At 31.5% G+C, this 21,382-nt stretch overlaps 1 protein-coding gene across 4 annotated transcripts in view; it reads right to left on the reverse strand.

Annotated features, from left to right (window-relative positions):
- Positions 1 to 21,382, reverse strand: part of tai (basic helix-loop-helix family member taiman) — a 360,628-nt gene that overhangs the window by 44,468 nt on the left and 294,778 nt on the right. The window lies entirely within an intron of this gene.

Consider the following 21,382-nt stretch of genomic DNA (forward strand, 5'->3'; position numbering starts at 1 on the left):
TTTAAAAATCAGAGCTCTACATTTGCGCTGAGGCGAGTAAATCGATCTACAAAATTTGACAATTCGTGTGAGAAGAATAAAAACTTTTACAAAAACTGGGGGTAAATACCGAAAAAATTCTCCTATCTGATCATGTCATTTTGAGTCAAGTTTTCTTTGTGTGACTTAAGTGTGAAACTTCACACCAAATGTTCCCACATTAGTTTTTGGGTTTGAATAAACCACATGTCCTCCCTCTTTCATTCAGACCCTCATCAATGTGTGTTCTAATGCGTTATCACCAACTAATGGTTTGTCCATATTTTATTTTGAAAAAACATGCAGGTTTGTTCTTTATCAATTCACTCGTTTTTTGTTGACAGTGAAACTATAAATGTTCCGCCACACACTGTGGTAAAAGTTGTTGTTTTCTTTTTTCAGTATCCTCCTTTGTTTAACTCTTTCATATCTATTTAACAGATAAATAATTTAGTTTGTTGCTCTTGTTGTTGTAGTTTTTGTTTTTCAATTATATTGTTTCATTTAATTATAAAATCCTCCTCTAGTTCTAATAATGTCTAAGTTCCATTAGGTTATTTTCTAGTATGTGGTTAACATTTTAATTAAGCGATTTTTCTATGTCGATGGTCTATTTTGTGGGTGCTTTATTGGATAAGCGATGAGAGAGCATTTTGTTCAAATACATATGTTGAAATTTTGTTTAATTTTGTAGTATTTAAAAATTTTAATTATTTTTTTTTACAGAAATAACTAATAGAGCATATTATAGCAAGTTAACAGGTGTGTGGAGCATACTTTTAGGCGGAATATAGTTTTGTTTACTTCACATCACCTGTGAACATCTCAATATAAAGCAAACCCAGTCTCAACAACAAAAATAAAAAGTACAACATAATATCGATACCGAGATATGACGATCAACAACAATTAACAGCTGCTCAAGAAAGCTCAACAACAACTGCAGTTTACAGTGCCGTGATGATTTTCAACGTACTTTGGATGGGTTTGGGTGGGGTTTTTTTGGAACTTTCGGGTCATTATCGAAGGATGTATGGCGAAGAAAATCATAGTGTTGTAATAGAGATCACGAAGACTAGCTGCAGTAAAACCTGAACTTAACTACACTGTTGTTGCGCAGGTGTATCAAGGAGTGAACCTAAATATTGGATACGGGAAGAAAATTGCATCATTGTCATAAAGATCACAAGGGTAGACCTTGAGTAAAAATTCCAAAACTATTCATGAACAACTCTTAAACTGCTCTCAATCAAAAACATTAGTTTTGATTATTAAATAGTTTTCTTTTATTTGCATTGTACCGCACTGCTTGTGATTCATATAATTCAGCAATAAAATTAAATTTCTTTTAAAAATTTCAGACAAAGCTATTTTAATCACTCAATACAATAGTTGCATATACATACAATTTAACATATGTTCAATGCCAACATTTGTTCTTCAAATTAAAAAGATATACGATTATGAAGTGCCAACATTTTTTTTTTAATTTAAAAAGATATACGATTATGAAGTGGTACCAAATAACCACTTCTAAAAATTTGTACAATTCAATGAGAAATGTTTCGAAAAGTTTTAGACAATCCGTCAAATATTAGACACAATAAGAGAAATACCTTCAATATTAAACAAAAAATAAAAAAATAACAAAATGCCAACAATCATCTATATAAATATTATACATACCGTTTAACATAAAATTAAATTAAATTTGTTGCATTTGATTGCAAAACTCTAAATACGAAATATTATGGCGAATGGTAAGTGGTTAGTGCATGCCACGGAAGTTATCTTGGGGGCTTAGTGGATTTTCTTAATATTAATGTACAGGTAATGTGACATTTTTACGAGTTCTTAGTATTGACTCATGGAATAACACTCCTATTGAAATTATAGAAATCATATTTCGATATAGCTCTCTTATGTATATTTCCCCGATTTTAAATATGTTGTGAATCATCCCAGAAAATGCAAATTTTTTTTCCTAACCCTACAAAATATCGAGGTTTTTATTTTTCAAAAGTCCGTGGACTTTTTGAAATATTTTCATAAGGTCCTGGATTTTTTAAGAATAGTTTCACAAGGTTAAAAATATTTTCAAAAGGCCATGGGTTTTTCAAAGATATATACACAAGATCGTGGATTTTTGTTATAATTTTTACTTGGTCGTGGATTTTTGAAAAAAAACTTCAGTATGAAAATATTTTTAAAAAATCCATGACTTTTTGAATACACGGTGCTCTTGAAACAATTTTAAATGGAAGGTGCTTACACCTTGGAAGTTTTTGCGGATTCTGTAACTACAATGTTCATAGATGAGAAAAATCAAAAAACAAAAAAAATCGCCGGAGCGCTTTTTAAATAAATCGCGATTTAAGTTGACATTTTTATTGGTTGTTTAGGTTTTCACGATTTTGTTTAGAAACCGCATGTCTTATCAAAATGGGACTAAAGAAAATGTTGTACCTATGAAAATTCTCTACAATAGCGACCTTTATGGTATTTTTGTAGTTTTTACCATTTTTGAGATATAGAAGTTCAAATTGGGACAGTGTACTGACTGTATCGCCCCCTTATAAAACAATGTCATGAAGGGTGCGCCTTAACTAACTTTTGATAAAAACCGCTTACACAGGGAAAGTTTTTGTGAATTCTGAAACAGCAGTGTTCATAGATGAGAAAAATCCAAAAACAAGAAAAAATCGCTGTAGGGATTTTTAAATAAATTGCGGTCAAAATTCACATTTTTAGGTGTTTTTTAGGGTTTCACGATTTTGCTTGGAAACCGCAAGTCTAATCGAAATGGAGCTAAAGAAAATGTTGTAGCTGTGAAAATTCTCTATAGGATTGACGTTTAACATTTGTTCCCAGCCTGTACCATTTTTGAGATAAAGAAGCTCAGTTTACACATTTAGGTTTTTTTGTTAGGGTTTCGCGATTTTGTTTGAATGCGGTAAGTCTTATCGATATGGGACCTGAGAAAATCTTAAAGCTGTGAAAATTCTCTACAAGACTGGCTTAAGTAGCTTATCCTAAGTTGTAACATTTTTTTAGATATATAAGTTTAAGTTGGGAATTTGCAGTCATGACTTTGTTTTATAAGGGGGCGACACAGAATTGAATTGAATTTGAATTGTCCCAATTTGAACTTCTATATCTCAAAAACGGTAAAACCGACAAGAATTCCATACAGGTCAATCTTGCTACAACATTTTCTTTAGTACCATTTTGATTGGACTTGCGGCTTCTAAGCAAAATCGTGAAAACTTAAACAACCCCTAAAAATGTCAAAATAAGTCGAGATTTATTTAAAAAGCGCTCCGGCAGTTTTTTTTTTGTTTTTTGATTTTTCTCATCTATGAACATTGTAGTTTCAGAATCCGCAAAAACTTCCGAGGTGTAAGCACCTTCCATTTAAAATTGTTTCAAGAGCACCGTGAATAACTTAACGCCATCTGTGATTTAGCTTTAAATCTACTGTGATTATTTATTTGTTAAATTATTTATATTATTATATTAATTATGTGTTGTGGAGTCCAGTTTTTAATATTAATAATAATGAATAATTATGAAAAATAAATAGTATTTTTTCAAACAAAAGGCTCTTGAAAGAGCTGGAAAAAAAACCGGCGAAACGTGGAGCAGGATATGAAATAAAGCTCGTTTTATTGTCGCCAAATTAATCTGAACAAGGAAAGCCCAACAAAAAAGTATAATTAACAAAAATTTCACAAGTTCGTGGATTTTTTAAAAACATTTTCACAACGTCGTGGATTTTTAAAAATATTTTCGCAGGTCTTGATTTTTTTAGATACGAATTTGAAAATATTTTTGCAGCGTCGTTGAGTTTTTAAAAATATTTTCACAGGTCTTGAATTTTTAAGATATGAATTTGAATATATATTAACATGGTCGAGGATTTAAAAAAATATTTTCACATGTTTTCAATTTTTTAAGATATGAATTTGAAAATATTTTCGCAAGTTCGTGGATTTTTTTTTTAAATATTTTCACAAGGTCGAGAATTTTATAAAAAATACTTTCAAAAGGTCGTGGTTTATTTTTAAATACTTTCAAAAGGTAGTGTATTTCTTAAACATTCTTTCAAAAGGTAATCGACTTTTTCAAAATACTTTCACAAGTTTTTGGTTTTTTAAAAATATTTAATTGGTCGTGGGTTTTTTAAAAATACATTCAAAAGGTTGTGGAGTTAAAAAAAAAATCCAAAAAGTAATGGATTTTTTAAAAATATTTTCACAAGATTCGGAGTTTTTTTTTCAAAAGGCCTAGTCTTTTTTAAAAATATTTTCAAAAGGCCTTGAACTTCTTCAAATTATTTTCAAAAAGTCATGGATTTTTTAAAAATATTTTCAAAAGGCCGTGGATGTTTTAAAAAATTCTTCACAAGGTCGCGGATTTTTAAAAATATTCTCACTAGGTCGCGGATCTTAAAAAATATTTTAACAAGTTTGAAAATATTTTAACAAGTTTAACAATATTTTAACAAGTTTAACAAGTTTAAAATACTTTCAAAAAGTCGTAGATTTCTTTTTTAATAATTTCAAAAGGTCATGAATTTTTAAAAAATATTTTCACAAGATCGTGTATTGTTTTAAATATTTTATTAAAACATTTTCACAAGTTGGTGGATTTTTTAAAAATATTTTCAAAAGATCGTGTATTTTTTTAAAGAACCTTCACACGCCCAAGGATCTTTTAAAAAATATCTTCAAAGGGCCGTTGATTGTTTTAAAAATATTTTCAGAAGTCCATTGGTTTTTTGAAAACAAGTTCAGAAGGTATTAAATTTTTAAACAAATTTCAAAGTTGGAGGATATTTTAAAAATATTTTTACATGATCGTTAATTATTTTCAAATCGTCGGGCATTTTATAAAAATACTTTTAACAATGTCGAGGATTTTGTAAATATATTATCTCAAGATTGCGGATTTTTTTTAAAAAGACAACGTCTTATTTTTTAAAAAAGACGAAGTCATGAATATTTTTAAATATTTCACATGGTCGGGGATTTTTTAAAAATACTTCCACGAGTTCGCGGAAATATTTTTAAATATTTCCACTACCTTGGTTTCTTTAAAAGCATTTTTACAATATTGTGTGTTTTTTAATATTTGCAAAAGGTGGTGGATTTTTAAAAATATTTTCAAAAGGTCGTGGATTTCTAAAAATATTTTCAAAAGGTTGTAGATTTCTAAAAATATGTTTGCAAGTTCATGGATTTTTTTAAATATTTTCATGTTTGTGGATGTTTTACAAACATGTTCGCAAGGTCGTGGAATTTTAAAAATATTTTTAAAAGGCCGTGGAGTTTTGCAAAACATTTTTATGAGGTCGTGAATTTTTATTTTTTTTCAAAAGGACGTCGCGTTTTTTAAAACATTTTTTATGACGTCGTGGATTTTTAAAAATTGTTTTAAAACTTTGTGGATTTTTGAAAAATATATTCACATTATCATTAATTTGTTTAAACAAATTTCACATGATCGTGCATTTTTTAAAAAAAGTTTTAAAAGGTCGTTGATTTTTTTAAAAATAAGATAAGATGTTGATTTTTTTAGAATATTTTCAAAATGCCGTGGATTGTTTAAAAATATTTTCACAACGTCGTGGACTTTTCAAAAATATTTTCACAAGGTCCTAAATTCATTATAAATACGTTCAGAAGGAGTGGATTTTTTAAAAATATGTTCAGAAGGTCGTGGAATTTTTTTAAACTATGTTCGTTGATTTTTTTAATGTTTCACATTGTCGTGGCTTTTATTTTAGTCTCGTTTTTTTTAATATTTTCGTCGGTCGTAGACTTTTTTAAAATATTTTCACAAGATCATGGTTTTTTAAATATTTTCACAAGGTCCTGGATTTTTTAAAAGTGTATTCACAAGGTCGTTGATTTTTTTAAAAAAGCTTTCAAAAGGTCGTGGACTTTTTAAATTTATTTTCAGAAGCTCGTGGATTTTTTAAAAATTTATTCACAGAGTCGTGGACTTTTTAAAAATATTTTTAAAAGGCCTTGCATTTTTCAAAAAAAAAAAAAAAAAAAAATAAATTGAAAAGGTTGTGGATTTTTAAACAATATTTTCAAAGGCCCGTTGATTTTTAAAAATAATTTCAAAATGTCTCGGCTTTTTTAAAAATATTTTCAAAAGGCCGTGGATTTTACAAAAAACATTTTCATAAGGTCGTTCATTTTTTAGAAGTATTTTCAAAAGTTTGTGGATTTTTGAAAAATATTTTTTTAAACAAATTTTCAAAGGGTCGCCGATTTTTCCAAAAATATATATCCAAAATGCCGCAGATTTTTTAAAAATATTTTCATAAAGTCGTTGATTTTTTAAAATCAATTTGAAAATATTTTTAAAACATTTTCAAAAGGTGATGGAATTTTATGAAAAAATCCATGGTTTCTGTTTTTTTTTTTTTGATATTTACCCAAGGTCTTCGAATTTTAAAAATATCTTTAAAAGGTCGTGGATTTTTATAAAAATACATTCAAAAGGTCGTGGATTTTTATAAAAATACATTCAAAAAGTCGTGAATTTTTATAAAAAATACATTCAAAAGGTCGTGCAATTTTCAGAAGGTTGTGGAATTTAAGTAAAAGATCCAAAGATCGTGAACGGGCTTAAAAATATTTTCAGTAGCTCGTGGATTTTTTTAAATATTTTCAAAGGTTGTATTTTTTTAATATTTTAAGAGGTCTTGAATTTTTTACAATATTAAACATAGGAAGGTTGGCGTTTTTTTATTTGGGATGACGACTTCTATTTTGCTTTTCAAAAATATTTTCACAAGGACGTGGATTTTATAGAAATAAATTCCAAAGGTCATGGATTTTTTAAAAATGTTGTGATTTTTTAAATATTTTCCAAAGTCTTGCATTTTTTACAATATTATGCATTCCAAATGACGTGGATTTTTTAAATAATTTCCAAAGATCGTGGATTTTTTTTAAAAATGTTTCTAAAGGTCGTCATTTTTTTTAATATTAAAAGTATGGTCGTGATTTTTTTTAATGTTTTCCAAAGGTAGTGGATTTTTACAATATTTTTCAAATGACCTGGATTATTTTTAATTTTTTTCCAATGGTCGTCGATTTGTTTAAATATTTTTTAAATGTTTTGATTTTTTAAATATTTTCCAAAGTCTTGCATTTTTATACAATATTTGCCATTCAAAATGACGTGGATTTTTTAAATAATTTTCAAAGATTGTGGATTTTTTTAAAATTGTTTCCAAAGGTCGTGATTTTTTTTAATATTTAAAGTAGGTCGAGGAGTTTTTAAAAATACTTAAAGAAGGTCGAGGAGTTTTTAAAAATACTTAAAGAAGGTGGCGGGTCTTTTAAAACATTTTCCGACAGTCGTTGGGTGTTTTGAAAACATTTCAGAGATCGTGAAATTTTTTTAATAATTTCCAAAGGTCGTTGACTTTTTTAAAATATTTTCCAAAGGTCGTGATTTTTTTTAAATATTTAAAGAACGTCTTGTATTTTTTAAACATATTTAAAGAAGGTGGCGGGTCGTTTAAAAATATTTTCCGACAGTCGTTGGGTGTTTTGAAAACATTTCAAAAGATCGTGAAATTTTTGAAATATTTTCAAAAATGTTTAAAGAAGTTCGTGAAAACATTTTCAGAAGGTCGTGTTTTTTTTTTAAATATTTTCACAAGATTTTGTAATAGTATTTCACAAGTTCGTGGATTTTTTAAAAATGTTTTCAAAAGGTCGCAGTCATTTTAAATACTTTTGTGGACTTTTAAAAAAATAATTTCAAAGCCCGTGGATTTTTTAAAAATGTTTTCAAAATGTCGTAGACTTTTTAAAATTACTTTCGTGGACTTTTAAAAAATATTTTCAAAAGCCGTGGATTTAAAAAAAATCACAAGGTCTTGGAATTTTTAAAATATTTCACAGGATGTTGGAATTTTTAAAAATTCTTTTAAAAGGCCGTAGACTTTTGAAAAATATTTTCACAATGTCGATTAACGATAACATATGATTATTTTTAATTTTTTTCCAATGGTCGTCGATTTGTTTAAATATTTTTTAAATGTTTTGATTTTTTAAATATTTTCCAAAGTCTTGCATTTTTTACAATATTATGCATTCCAAATGACGTGGATTTTTTAAATAATTTCCAAAGATCGTGGATTTTTTTTAAAAATGTTTCTAAAGGTCGTCATTTTTTTTAATATTAAAAGTATGGTCGTGATTTTTTTTAATGTTTTCCAAAGGTAGTGGATTTTTACAATATTTTTCAAATGACCTGGATTATTTTTAATTTTTTTCCAATGGTCGTCGATTTGTTTAAATATTTTTTAAATGTTTTGATTTTTTAAATATTTTCCAAAGTCTTGCATTTTTATACAATATTTGCCATTCAAAATGACGTGGATTTTTTAAATAATTTTCAAAGATTGTGGATTTTTTTAAAATTGTTTCCAAAGGTCGTGATTTTTTTTAATATTTAAAGTAGGTCGAGGAGTTTTTAAAAATACTTAAAGAAGGTCGAGGAGTTTTTAAAAATACTTAAAGAAGGTGGCGGGTCTTTTAAAACATTTTCCGACAGTCGTTGGGTGTTTTGAAAACATTTCAGAGATCGTGAAATTTTTTTAATAATTTCCAAAGGTCGTTGACTTTTTTAAAATATTTTCCAAAGGTCGTGATTTTTTTTAAATATTTAAAGAACGTCTTGTATTTTTTAAACATATTTAAAGAAGGTGGCGGGTCGTTTAAAAATATTTTCCGACAGTCGTTGGGTGTTTTGAAAACATTTCAAAAGATCGTGAAATTTTTGAAATATTTTCAAAAATGTTTAAAGAAGTTCGTGAAAACATTTTCAGAAGGTCGTGTTTTTTTTTTAAATATTTTCACAAGATTTTGTAATAGTATTTCACAAGTTCGTGGATTTTTTAAAAATGTTTTCAAAAGGTCGCAGTCATTTTAAATACTTTTGTGGACTTTTAAAAAAATAATTTCAAAGCCCGTGGATTTTTTAAAAATGTTTTCAAAATGTCGTAGACTTTTTAAAATTACTTTCGTGGACTTTTAAAAAATATTTTCAAAAGCCGTGGATTTAAAAAAAATCACAAGGTCTTGGAATTTTTAAAATATTTCACAGGATGTTGGAATTTTTAAAAATTCTTTTAAAAGGCCGTAGACTTTTGAAAAATATTTTCACAATGTCGATTAACGATAACATATGCCAGGTGAGTCATCATTCTTTCTGTAATAATAGTAGGTCGGTAGAGGATTTTAACGAAATCCACATTTGAATGCAACCCAAGCCTACACGACCGTTTAGTTCATTCATTAGCAAGCCTTACATAATTTATTAGGGAGGAATAGAATGTAAAGGTCTTCTGTGAATGATTGACTATATTGAAAACCTTGGACAATTGTAAGTCTGTCAGAATTCTTCGCTCGGGTGATCGACGCTGATTGAGGTAATTTTCAATATTTACTGTTATTTCCTGTCAATCCCCAAAAAAACATGTTGGTTGTTAAAGAGAAATACATTTCCATGGATGGAAACTAAAGGGATTCCAAGGTTTTTACTACGGGTGAAAGAAGATATATCGGCAGTAAGATTCTACGTTGTTAGTAAATTTATTTAATTTTAGAATATTATGGGTTACCTATTGCTCATAGCTTCTTCAGCATTGGAGATAATTGGACCAACTTCAATAAATGTAAAGGAGATATGACCCATTTGATATTTTTATATCTGGGGATTAGGCTCTTTTTTGTGCCTCTCCCGCATTAGATCGTGGAGATATGTTTTTCTTCACATACCTGGATAGGGGGAATCCTGTCCACAAGTTTGTGGCAGGAGTAATAGCACCCAATCAGGTACTATATCTTTTTTGCTGATGAATCGATGATTTTTCAAATGTTTCGAATGTTTTCAACTTGCGAGCAACTCCATTCAACTTACACTCGTCCGAATGCTGCTCTCGATTTATTTAACATATTTCTGATTTGTATATACGAAATTATTGTTTTCTCTTTTTATTTTTCTGAAATCATTTGAAAGTTTTTGTTGGTTTAAAATCAAAACTTTCTTTAATTAATTTACATTTACAGTGCTTCATCCCATCGTTCTTATATACGATTTGCTAATTTTCCATTTTAATCTTCTTAGAATCCTTGCCAATTTAATTAAAATTGTTTTTTTTTATTTACCCTAAAACCACAGCCATGTATGATTTCCTTAAGCATTTATATTTTTCATGCAGCCATTTAAAAAAAAAGAGAAAGGGATTAAGGAGGGTATAGAACTGCAACAATTTCACTGCCAGGCATAAGCTAGCCAGCCAAACAGCCAGACATGCATGAATTAAATGGAATTCAAGCATATATAAAAATGGATATTTTTCAAATGAACATGCATATAAGCTAAAGCCAAGAAGGAACAAAAACAAAAGCAAAAAAAAAAAAACAAAACAACAGAGAAAAATTGTAACAGGAAGTTTGTTGTAGGCTAGCAATTGGCTGGCGGTAAATTTGACCTAGATTTCGATGCAAGCCAAACAATTGTTCTTAATTATTATGTTTTGCCTTTATTTGAATATTAAAAATAAAATAATAAATTCCCTCAAAAACCAGATAAGTAATAAAACGTTTTAATTTTTTGGTCATATTATTTTGTTTAAATTTCTTGTTTTGTTTTAAAAATTTTACACCTTTTTTATTATCACAAAAAATATACATAAGTCTCTTTGTTAAACAGTACGTAAGGGCATACAGTATCGTATATACATAAATATATATTTTTGCAAACGTCATTAAGAATTTGTCTGGTTGACCTACTGGCACCATTTTCGATATTTACAATTCTTGTTACGTATTCGATACGATTCGTTCGCATGGTTTTTCGTTAACTTGCCGGGTGATGATTGCACAGCGGTTGCTTGCAATTGTTGTTATATACTCAATCATGCTGGTTTTGACGTTATTGTGCAAAAAAAAAGTACATGTAATAAGAATAATTGGACTATAGTTGAGCGATCTGAGAAATTTTGTTCACATAATCAGTAAAATATTCTAACCATTTGGGATACAAAGAATATTTATGTATGGGAATAAAGTGATTTCAAGTGAACAGTTTCAAAAATGGAAACAAAAATGAAAGAATGTTGGCAGAATCCATTATCCGATTAATCATCTCATTCGTGGTTGAATTAGGCACCATATTTTCTTTTACATACTTTTGGGAGTTGTCATGATGTGAGTCCGCCGTATTTCAATTACTCTGAGAGCAAATGGGTGCTCGTTTGCTTATTGCTGATCTAGAACAATATTTCGATGTCTAACAATAGTTGTGTTCTAGAACCTGAAAATAGTACTATTTTTTCAAATTTTGTGGTAGAAACCGTTCCCATATTCCAAAAAATATCAAAACTTGTCTTTAAACGAAAATGGCGCTGAATGACGTCCTCTTCAGCTATTTTCTAACACACAAATTTTGGGTGAGTAGAAAGTAGCATGTTGTTTGCTATTTGTTTCCGTTCCAGTACATTTTGAATAAATTTTTATGGTAAAGAAAATTGTGACAGTTTGCTCTATTGCTAGTTTTACCATTAAAAAGTATGGGAACAAAGCAAATGCTATTAGAACAAAAATCTCTTATATCCTTTACATATGTATGTTATGGTGTCTCCGTATGTTCAGAAATCTGAAGAAATATAATTTTTATTGGCATTAAATCATGAACGAGATTTGTGCTGCTACGTCAACATTCATTACTGCCATCTTCGTCAAGCGAAGCTATTAAAACAATGTTGTGCCTGGATTTGGACAAATTCAAAACCAATAAAACTGAATTTAATAGGCCGTTTTGTTCTGCACCACACTCATAAATTTCATATTCTATTGAAGAAACTACTTAAATCAAATATTCTTAATAACTGGGCTCAACATGTTTAACAAGATAATAAATATTTAATGGCTAAAGATTTTAATTAGGCAATATGTTTAAATAAGAATGTGCCTAAAAGTACGCAACATACAATTGTACACATAAATATTATATATAAAAAACAAAACGATTATTGAGTGACTTACTGACTGATTATCAACGTACAAACGGAACAGATAAAGCCAGAAAATTTAAAATTGGGGTTAGAGGCGCAAGAGTGAGATATGACTGGACATTTTGGATCCAATTTTGGATTTAAAAGAACCGATGGAACTGGACATTTGAAATATCGGGAAAGAAATTATAGCGTCGTAACAAAAAACGCAAAAGCCTTCTAAAGTGTATGAATGAGTGACCTAAAATATTTGAACACTTCGGGGCCCATATCTCAGGAAGTATTGGCTTCGCCTAGCAAAAAACTATACGATCCAAAATGCGTGTTTTTTAATTAAATTAAAACGCAAAAGTGCGGAGCCTTAGGGGGCGAGGGGCAGATACTCTGCTAACTAAAATTTTGTTTTTAGTTTGTTCTTGTTGTAAATATTCTCTCAGCTATTCACTATCCAATATAAGGAACTTTGCTGCATCCGATTTTAAGAAAATTGTTGCAAAATATCTAAAAGCCTCGACACATAAGAAGCGTGGCATTCTTGCTTAAGTCACTTCTGGTAAATGACTAAAGACCAAGTTCGACCGAATTCAACCGGCCAAGACTGAAGTACCTTGTTCATACTTATGATCTTGTCGCAAATAGCTGCGCCTAGTAGTGAACAGTGTGACAGTGGATTTGTCGGCGGATATTTTTTATATTCCTCAGATAGAAGTACTAAGTCAGTTATGTACATTAGGGTTATGACTTTTTTTACAACCTCGTATTCCTGCATAATATTTTGATGAGTTTTTACTAAAATTGGATAAAATCTTAATCAGAAAATGATTCGATGAAAAAAGCTTCCGCACAAAAAGCTTTTAAAGTTTGTATTTTTCAGAACTTTTGAAAAATTTTTGGAGTCACTGTAAGCAGATATTTAACTGAAAACAAGGTATAAGGACACACGACACAACCAACATGACATAACCGTTTGTTTCTCACTAATTTTATCATCGTATTATAACATATATAATTTTATATTATGTTTAACTTTATTTCATAAAAAATTAAAGCGGTTTGTGCGGGGCCTTTTTTAAAATTTAAATGGAATAAAAGTTATTTTAGGCATTAATAGACAAAAGGCCATTCTTTCGTACAAAAGGAAATAATTTTTGAGAAAAAGTTTTTTTCTATTTATAGATTTTTTTTCAAATATATATATATATATAATAATATATTTTATAACAAAATTAAATGAATGTTATTTTTGGCATTAATAGGCAAAATTTCGTGCATTCTTACTACAGGAAATCATTTTTGAGAAAAAATGTCAAAAAGTCATAACCTTAATGTACATATGAAGAGCTCAGCGCTAAAACGGGCATTTGGGTTAGGCCGTTTGGGCGCTGAGCGCCTCATATATCACTTACTACTATCTCTATGGCGTTTTGGAGGGTGTGGAATTTCAGAAAGGTGGACGTTAAAAATTGCCGATGATATCACCCCGCTTTCTGGAACTCACGGTTTCACTCAACGGTCCTTCGACTTCTTATTTCCGAATTCCATAAATGACTGGTGTCCACATAAATATTTAATTATCCAACGTTTCAAACGCTACTGTAGGAAAGTCTTCTCTATGTCCTCGTTTTTTTTTGCATATGCAATATTTTGCATATCCATATGTTTCGATTGCAATTTAATCAGAAGCCAAAAATTTGCCCAGTCCCAAAATTTGACATGAATTGGACCAAAAATAGGGGTGCATAAAATTCCGCTGGCTAGTGATGATGTACCAACAAGTAAGAACGGCTTTAAGGTCGGCCTGGCCGAACTTGTTATACCCTCCACCACGAGTTGTATTGAAGTAAAATGGAACAATTAGTTTCCTTTCTTTTATAAAGAAGACAAAATACCAATTTCAGTCATTTCTGTGGGATATTGACGTCACAACCTTCAGAAAAACGAAAATCAGGAGGTATTGTTCTAGAGGCTATATCGAAACGTGCACCTATACCGACGAATTTCAGTCGGAAATGGGGCTATATAAAGGCGTGGACTTATACCAACAAATTTCAGGTGGAACGTTTTATATCTCAACGAAGACTAATTAACAAATTTCAGCCATTTTGGTGGGATAATGAAGTTAAAACCTTCAAAATACCGAATATCGGGAGGTACCGTTCTATCGGGGCTATGTGAAAGCGTGAACCTATACCAACAAATTTCAGGTGGAAAGTTCTATACACCCAACGATAACTAAATACCAAATTTCAGTCATTTTGGTGGGATAATAAAGCCAAAACCTTCAAAATAGCGAATATCGGGAGGTACCGTTCTATGGAGACTATATTAAGGCGTGGAACGTTTTAAATCCCCAACGAAGACTAATTACCAAATTTCAACCATTTTGATTGGATAATGAAGCTAAAACCTTCGCAATACCGAATATCGGGGAAGTACCGTTCAATGGGGGCTATATAAAGGCGTGAACCTTTACCAACAAATTTCAGGTGGAAAGTTCTATACACCCAAAGATAACTAAGTACCAAATTTCAGCCATTTTGGTGGGATAATTATGCTAAAACCTCCAAAATACCGAATATCGGGAGGTACCGTTCTGTGTGGCCTATATGAATGCATGGACTTATACCAACAAATTTTAGGTGGAACGTTTTATACACCCAACGATAACTAAATGCCAAATTTCAGCCATTTTGGTAGGATAATGAAGCTAAAACCTTAAAAATACCGATAATGGGAGGTACCGTTATATGGGGGCTACATCAAAACGTGGACCGATATATCCCATTTTCAATACCAACCATCATGCAAGTAATAAAAACTTCTGTACCAAATATTGGCTCTCTATCTTTAAAATTGCGAGCTGTATCTTGATTTCAACAGACAGACGGACATGGTTAAATCGAAATAGAATTTTATGCTGATCAATAATATATATACTTTATGGGGTCTCCGACGAATATTTCGATGTGTTACAAACGGAATGACAAATTTAATTATACCCTCCATATGGTGGAGGGTATAAAAATGCTCTTAGCTACCCGGGGAAAGTCTCTGAAGTAGTGATTGTTAAATTCTTTGAACCCTTGCTAATTAGCTTTTTCATGGTTTAGAAAAGTACGATAGGCGGAGGTTATAAAGTCTGGTGGTCTACTTACGGAGACGATGATAGAATTGTGGTCTCGGAGCCAAGGGAAATGACGTCAATCATTTATCAGACCTAGTAGGAGCGTCTTCGTTCACCGTGCGACGTACACCTCTGATCATTGTCTAGGATGGAATGCAAAAGCACATGATGAACATTGAAGTCCACTAGCAACATACGGTTATTGTCATCTAAAAGCGGCGACATGTACACATTAAGTAACTCTACAGTCCCACACTTTACTGCTACTCAAGCGAGATAGGTTTGTGCTGGATAGACAAATCTTCATTCTCCGCTTCTTACTTCCGCTAACGTTGTACCGATCTCAACGTTGGGGAGACTGCGGAGTTGTCTCGTTTTGTCTGACGAAGAAGTTGGAGACACGATGGGAGATGTTCTGGAACAGCAAACAACAGTATAACTTATATTACAGTAGTCCTGGAAATGTGGTGAATGCGGATCTGGCAAACTGAACAGAACAATGGCTCATCTTTGTGCCGGCACGGACCTAAAGAGCTCGGAGCAATACACGAAAACAAATATATATTATATTTGTTGTTTTTTGACCAATGGTAGTTTTGTTTGGTCATGACTAATCAGCCCAAAACACAAATAAATTATAAACAAACAGATAATTATTGAGGTGGCGGCCTCTGTAGTGCGATTCTCTAACTCATTTTTTGAGTTACCGACAAAAATCGGTAAAATGAAAATGTTTATAATTTCGGAAATTAACGATATTATTCGATAAGTTAGAGACGAATAAAAAGTAGTCGTAAAGTTTTACCTGTTACTATCGGTGTTGTCAACTTTTATTAGACGAATTTGTCGGTAACTCAAAAAATGAGTCAGAGAATCGCACTACTGGTCGATGATTCTTCAGAGTCAAGCCGGTGCATAGAACAGGCCTCCGCTTTAGCGCTTCTTGGCTATTATCTAAGGCTGTATGAACAAGTCCCTGAAAGTATAAGCTTGTAAAAAATTTCAAAACCATCCGGACATGCCCTTAAACTATACTTTTCCGAATAATTTTAAACTTTTGTGGTCGATCTTCAAACTTGATCCAAGTTTGGACAAAATATTAAGTTTTTTATGTTTTCACGATTTTGCTTGGAAACCGCAAATCCTATGGAAATGGAGCTGAAGAAAATGTTGTAGCAGTGATAATTCTCTACAAGATTGACCATTATGATAATTTCGTAGGTTTTAAAATTTTTGAGATATCTAAGTTCAAATTGGGACAATATAACAGACTGTATCGTCACCTTATAAAACAATGTCGTGATTGCAATTTCCCAACTTAACTTATATATCTCAAAAATGATACAACCTAGGAAAAAATTGCGAATGCCAATCTTGTAGAGAATTTCAACAGCTATAAGCTTTTCTCTAGTCCTATTTCGATAAAACTTCAAACAAATCGTGAAAACCTAGCAAAAGAAACCTAAAAATGTCGCCCGAACTTCTATATCTCAAAAATGGCAAAACCTAGGAACAAATCATAATGTTAAATCCTCTGGAGAATTTTCACAGCTACAACATTTTCTTTAGCTCCATTTCCATAGGACTTGCGGTTTCCAAGCAAAATCGGGAAAACCTAAAAATGTGAACTTTGGCCGATTTATTTAAAAATCCCTCCTGCGATTTTTTGTTTTTGAACTTTTTATCATCTATGAACACTGCTTCGCATGTGTATGCGGTTTTCATATAAACTTAATTAAGGCGCACCGTACATAACATTGTTTTATAAGGAGGTGATACAGTCAGCGCATTGTCCCAATTTGAGCTTCTATATATCAAAAATGGTAAAAGTTACGAAAATATCATAAAGGTCAATCGTGCAGAACATTTTCAAAGCAACAATATGATTTCTGGTCCCATTTTGATAGGACTTGCGGTTTCCAAGCATACTCTTGAAAACCTAAAAAAACCCTAAAAATGTGAACTTTGACCGCGATTTATTAATAAAAAAACGCTCCGGCGATTTTTTTGTTTTTTCATTTAAAGTTGCTTCAAGAGCACCGAGCAAAGGGTTATATACCTTCGTTAGCCTAAAGACTGTGGGTATAAAAATACGCCTCTCCTCCATTATTTACTCCCGTTCGTACTAAAATGTGATCCTACCCTATGTATTAATCTTCCCTTTAGCCTAAAGGCTAAGGGTATAAGAATACGTCTCCTCTATTCTTTACTCCCGCTTGTGCTAAATTGTGATCCTACATGTGTATCATTCTTATTTCCAGTAGGTGTGCACTGCATACAGTACCATTGTTTTTTTGCTGGTCATGGCCTCTTGTAATTGGTTTCTGGTGGACGCTACTTGGGCTTAATTATATAGGGTTTTTTATCTATCAGCATCATTTAATTGCCAAATGTTTCGTTGTGGATTTGGCAATAATATGTTTCAATGAGGCTCCAATATCGACCACGAAGACATCTTTTGTGGAACAGAACCCATAGAGCCATTATCGTATTTGCATAATAGGCCGGGGCGATTTGAAAACCTTAATGGGCCCTTCGCGTTTCTGATTCCTGAAATTGAACTGAGCAAAAAAGTTCACTAGAACATATGTCTGCGGTGAAAATCGAGCCTCCCGATTTTGACTTGAAATTGTTTTATTGACGTTTTTGATATTTTGATTTGGTATATAACAGCCAAACCATTGAGATTTGCGATCCAGCACAAAGACCAAAATTGTAGCCAACACAATAATTAAGAACTGTCTAGTACATCCCAAAAGTAGTGGAATGCTCTTTCAGGCAGTTTTGACCTTGAGACTGCGCAAACCTCTCGGCAAATAACGATAATTGACACTGTGGTACAAAAGTTGACCAGAAAAATATGCAAGCTTCTGTTACAAAATTCTATCGTGTTGGGGTCCATGGACAATGAAAATACGTTTTGTTCGTTTGGGTCACTTCGTTTTATTGATTTATAACGGTAAAAGTATCGAAAATCTGGGTTTTTTACATTATCAAATTTAAACGGGCATATCTTCTTTTTTTCACAACGGAAAACCTGGACTAAAACCGGTACCGCCCGATTTGAGGTATTTTGACGTTTTTTTTCGCTACAGAGAGTTCTTAATTATTGTGTTGGCTCCAATTTTGGTCATTGTGGTGGATCGCAAATATCAATGGTTTGGCTGTTATATGCCAAAATATCCAAAAAACTTCAAGTCAAAATCGGGAGGTTCGATTTTCACCGTAGACATATAGACTTGTTTGCTCAGTTCAATTCCAGGAATCAGAAACGAGAAGGTTTTTTCCTTCCACACAAATCGCCCAGGCCTATTGCATAACTATACTTGTTTAAAAAATCTTTAGAATACATCGATTTCTATATAAAGCTTCCTATCTTCCACTAACCACTTCCCATCACTTAATTATGCTCCAATTGTTAAATACTTAACCTATAAAATGCATACTCGTAGTACTTGAGAGGAACAACCATTTTATATCGGAACAGCTTGACTTTTTTTTACTTATAGCTGCCAAATAGATAACTATTAATCGGAAAATAAGCATTAACTTGTTGTAATTGTATTGTTGTTATTGTTGTGGGCAAAAAAAAATTCTCTTGAATTGAATTGTGGTGAGACAACAATTCACAGCACAACAAAAACAAAAATAAAAATAATGCACAAAAAACAACAACAGAAATATTGAATCATGTGGTAGAAACAAAAAATAAAAACAATAACAATCATTTATATTTTTGTCTCCTTAAGTATTTTGCAAAAAAAAAAAATACAAAAAAAAAAAATTAAAAGCGAAAACTGAGAGCTTGAACAGCACAGCACGCAAAAAATTCGAAATACACTTGAACGTGAGTGAAACAATATTCATGACCCACTTTAGAGCGCTTTTTCTTTCATCCATGACCCAGATTTGCAATGAGGCACACAGTCAACACAACAAAATAACAAAACAACAACAGCAGTAGGTAGTGGCGGCGGTAACAGCAACAGTCGGTTGGAGCAGCAACAATCATCGACGCCAGTAACAAAAAACATAATAACAATAACAATCAAACAGTCAGCCAGCCAGCCAACAAAAACCAATATTACATGAGAAATATTCAGAAAAAAACGCTGTTATAGGTGAGACCATAGCTGAGCGGTATGAAAAAATTGAGCTGGCATTTGTTATCTAAGTTATGGTTCATAACTTAGAGTTTAGACTAAACACCCGCTGCTCTACAAGTCAACAATTATTTTTGGCAAAAAACATAAACATATTAAACAAATGTGGGGAATTACTCAAAAAATTTACCTGTCACCATTAAGTGGTGGCTGCACAGTGCTCACAAGTGTTTTAAATCTAAACTGGGGGTTTAGTCATCAACTCTGGCTGGCTAAATAAAACTTGAGTATATTAAACACCTTCGGTTTGATTATCAGCTGAAACGTAGTTGGCAAACATTATACGGGGGAACTACCCTATATATATGTATGTACACAGTTGTCATCATATACTCTGACACATGCAGTCCTCACCAGTATTGTTTTGCTAGGAAATTTATTATAATATTGAAAATAAGTTTCATATGATTTGCATTATTAAGAGCTACACTTTTATTGTTTATAATAAATCAAATAGCAGCTGTTTCTTTGGAAAATTTTCATAGTTTGTCATTTTAATCATTTGTTCAAAGTCAGGGCAAACCGTACGCAGTTTGTCAGTGAAACGTAAAAACAAACACACACATACTCGTATTTATATTTTGCGTCATATATCCAGTTATGTTATTCAAATTGTAGGTGTGACATTTTTCTCTGCTCTGCTTGAATTTGAGTAATTTATTTTTTGTTTGTATTTGCCGTCTGTTTGCGTTTTTTTATTATTGTTGTTTTTATTTTGTGAGAAAGATTTATGACGCATAACAATACTAAGCTAAGTAGAAGGAAAATCATAGCATTTGTCATACACAAATTATTGGTTTGATTGAAAAATATGATGAAAATAAATTTGTAGAAATTATTAGATAATACAAAGTAACACTCATTATTTTGGAGAGGCAGGGGAATTCTCGTAAAGCCATTAAACACTTAAATTGATAAAAATATTGATTCAGAATGTAGTTTAATAGTTATTTATTGTGGTGTTTCTATAGCGTTAGTCTTTACACTAACGAGTGCATATTAGGGTAATAGCTTTTTTACATCCTCGTATCCCTACATCATATGTTGATGAAAGGGACGACTATGTGATACCCTACACCACTACCCATGTGCATACGATTTCACTGGTAAACATTTCTTTTAGGGAATATTATCTCACTACCACCAAACTCAAGATATTCATTCCTCTCTGGGAGGAATTGCGACCTGTAGCGTGATTACAAAAAATGGAAAAATGAGATGCATAACCGACTATTGCAATATCTACGTTGTTTGACCTTCTACGAAAACCTACTTTACATCGTTGTAAATGTGAGATTTTCTTCTTTCATTGACAGATTTTGGTATATCCTTTATAGACGCTGAGATATTCGGTTTGGAAAAAAACGTTGACTTTTTATACAAATAAGTTGTTTGCCCATTCCAAATTCCGTCACATAGTCCAAATTTCATCAAAATTGGACATACAGTGTTGTGCATTTGTTTTTTATTATGTATTGAGAGCTTTCAACAAGTTGTTTCTGTACTTTGTAGTTGGATCGGATAACAACAACAACAATATTGACTGATCCTCGAGAACGGGGATTGCAAAACAAAAGCAACAATAGAATATTATTAAAAATGATAGTGTCATCGGTGTAAATTAACTGTACTTTTGACTTAAATTTATCTTATGGGATATGGTAGTGTCATTTTAGAAAGAATTTGCATTTGTTATCCCAACAGGGTTGCCACTTTCTACCACTTCTCCCAGGGTCTGAGGAAAATATCATAATACCCTCAAATCAAAAAATTTTCCCTCATATAAAAATTTAAATTTTAAAATATTTATTTGGAAATTGGATTAATATCAACCGTTCTTTTGTTTGTCGCATAATAAAAAGTTAAACTACCGAATAGTGGTAAACACAATACATACTGGTGTAAACCCCTTGAGGCCATCGGCACATTGTGGCTAGAAACGTTAAGGAAACTTTAAAAATAATGCGAATAGGACCCCCAAGTTTTAGTTGGGCCTCTTATTTCCGATATATGGCCCAGAGT

The sequence above is a fragment of the Musca autumnalis genome, unplaced genomic scaffold (genome assembly GCF_047663935.1).
Source record: "Musca autumnalis isolate F117 unplaced genomic scaffold, ASM4766393v1 scaffold_2, whole genome shotgun sequence".
Classification (NCBI taxonomy): Eukaryota; Metazoa; Arthropoda; class Insecta; order Diptera; family Muscidae; genus Musca; species Musca autumnalis.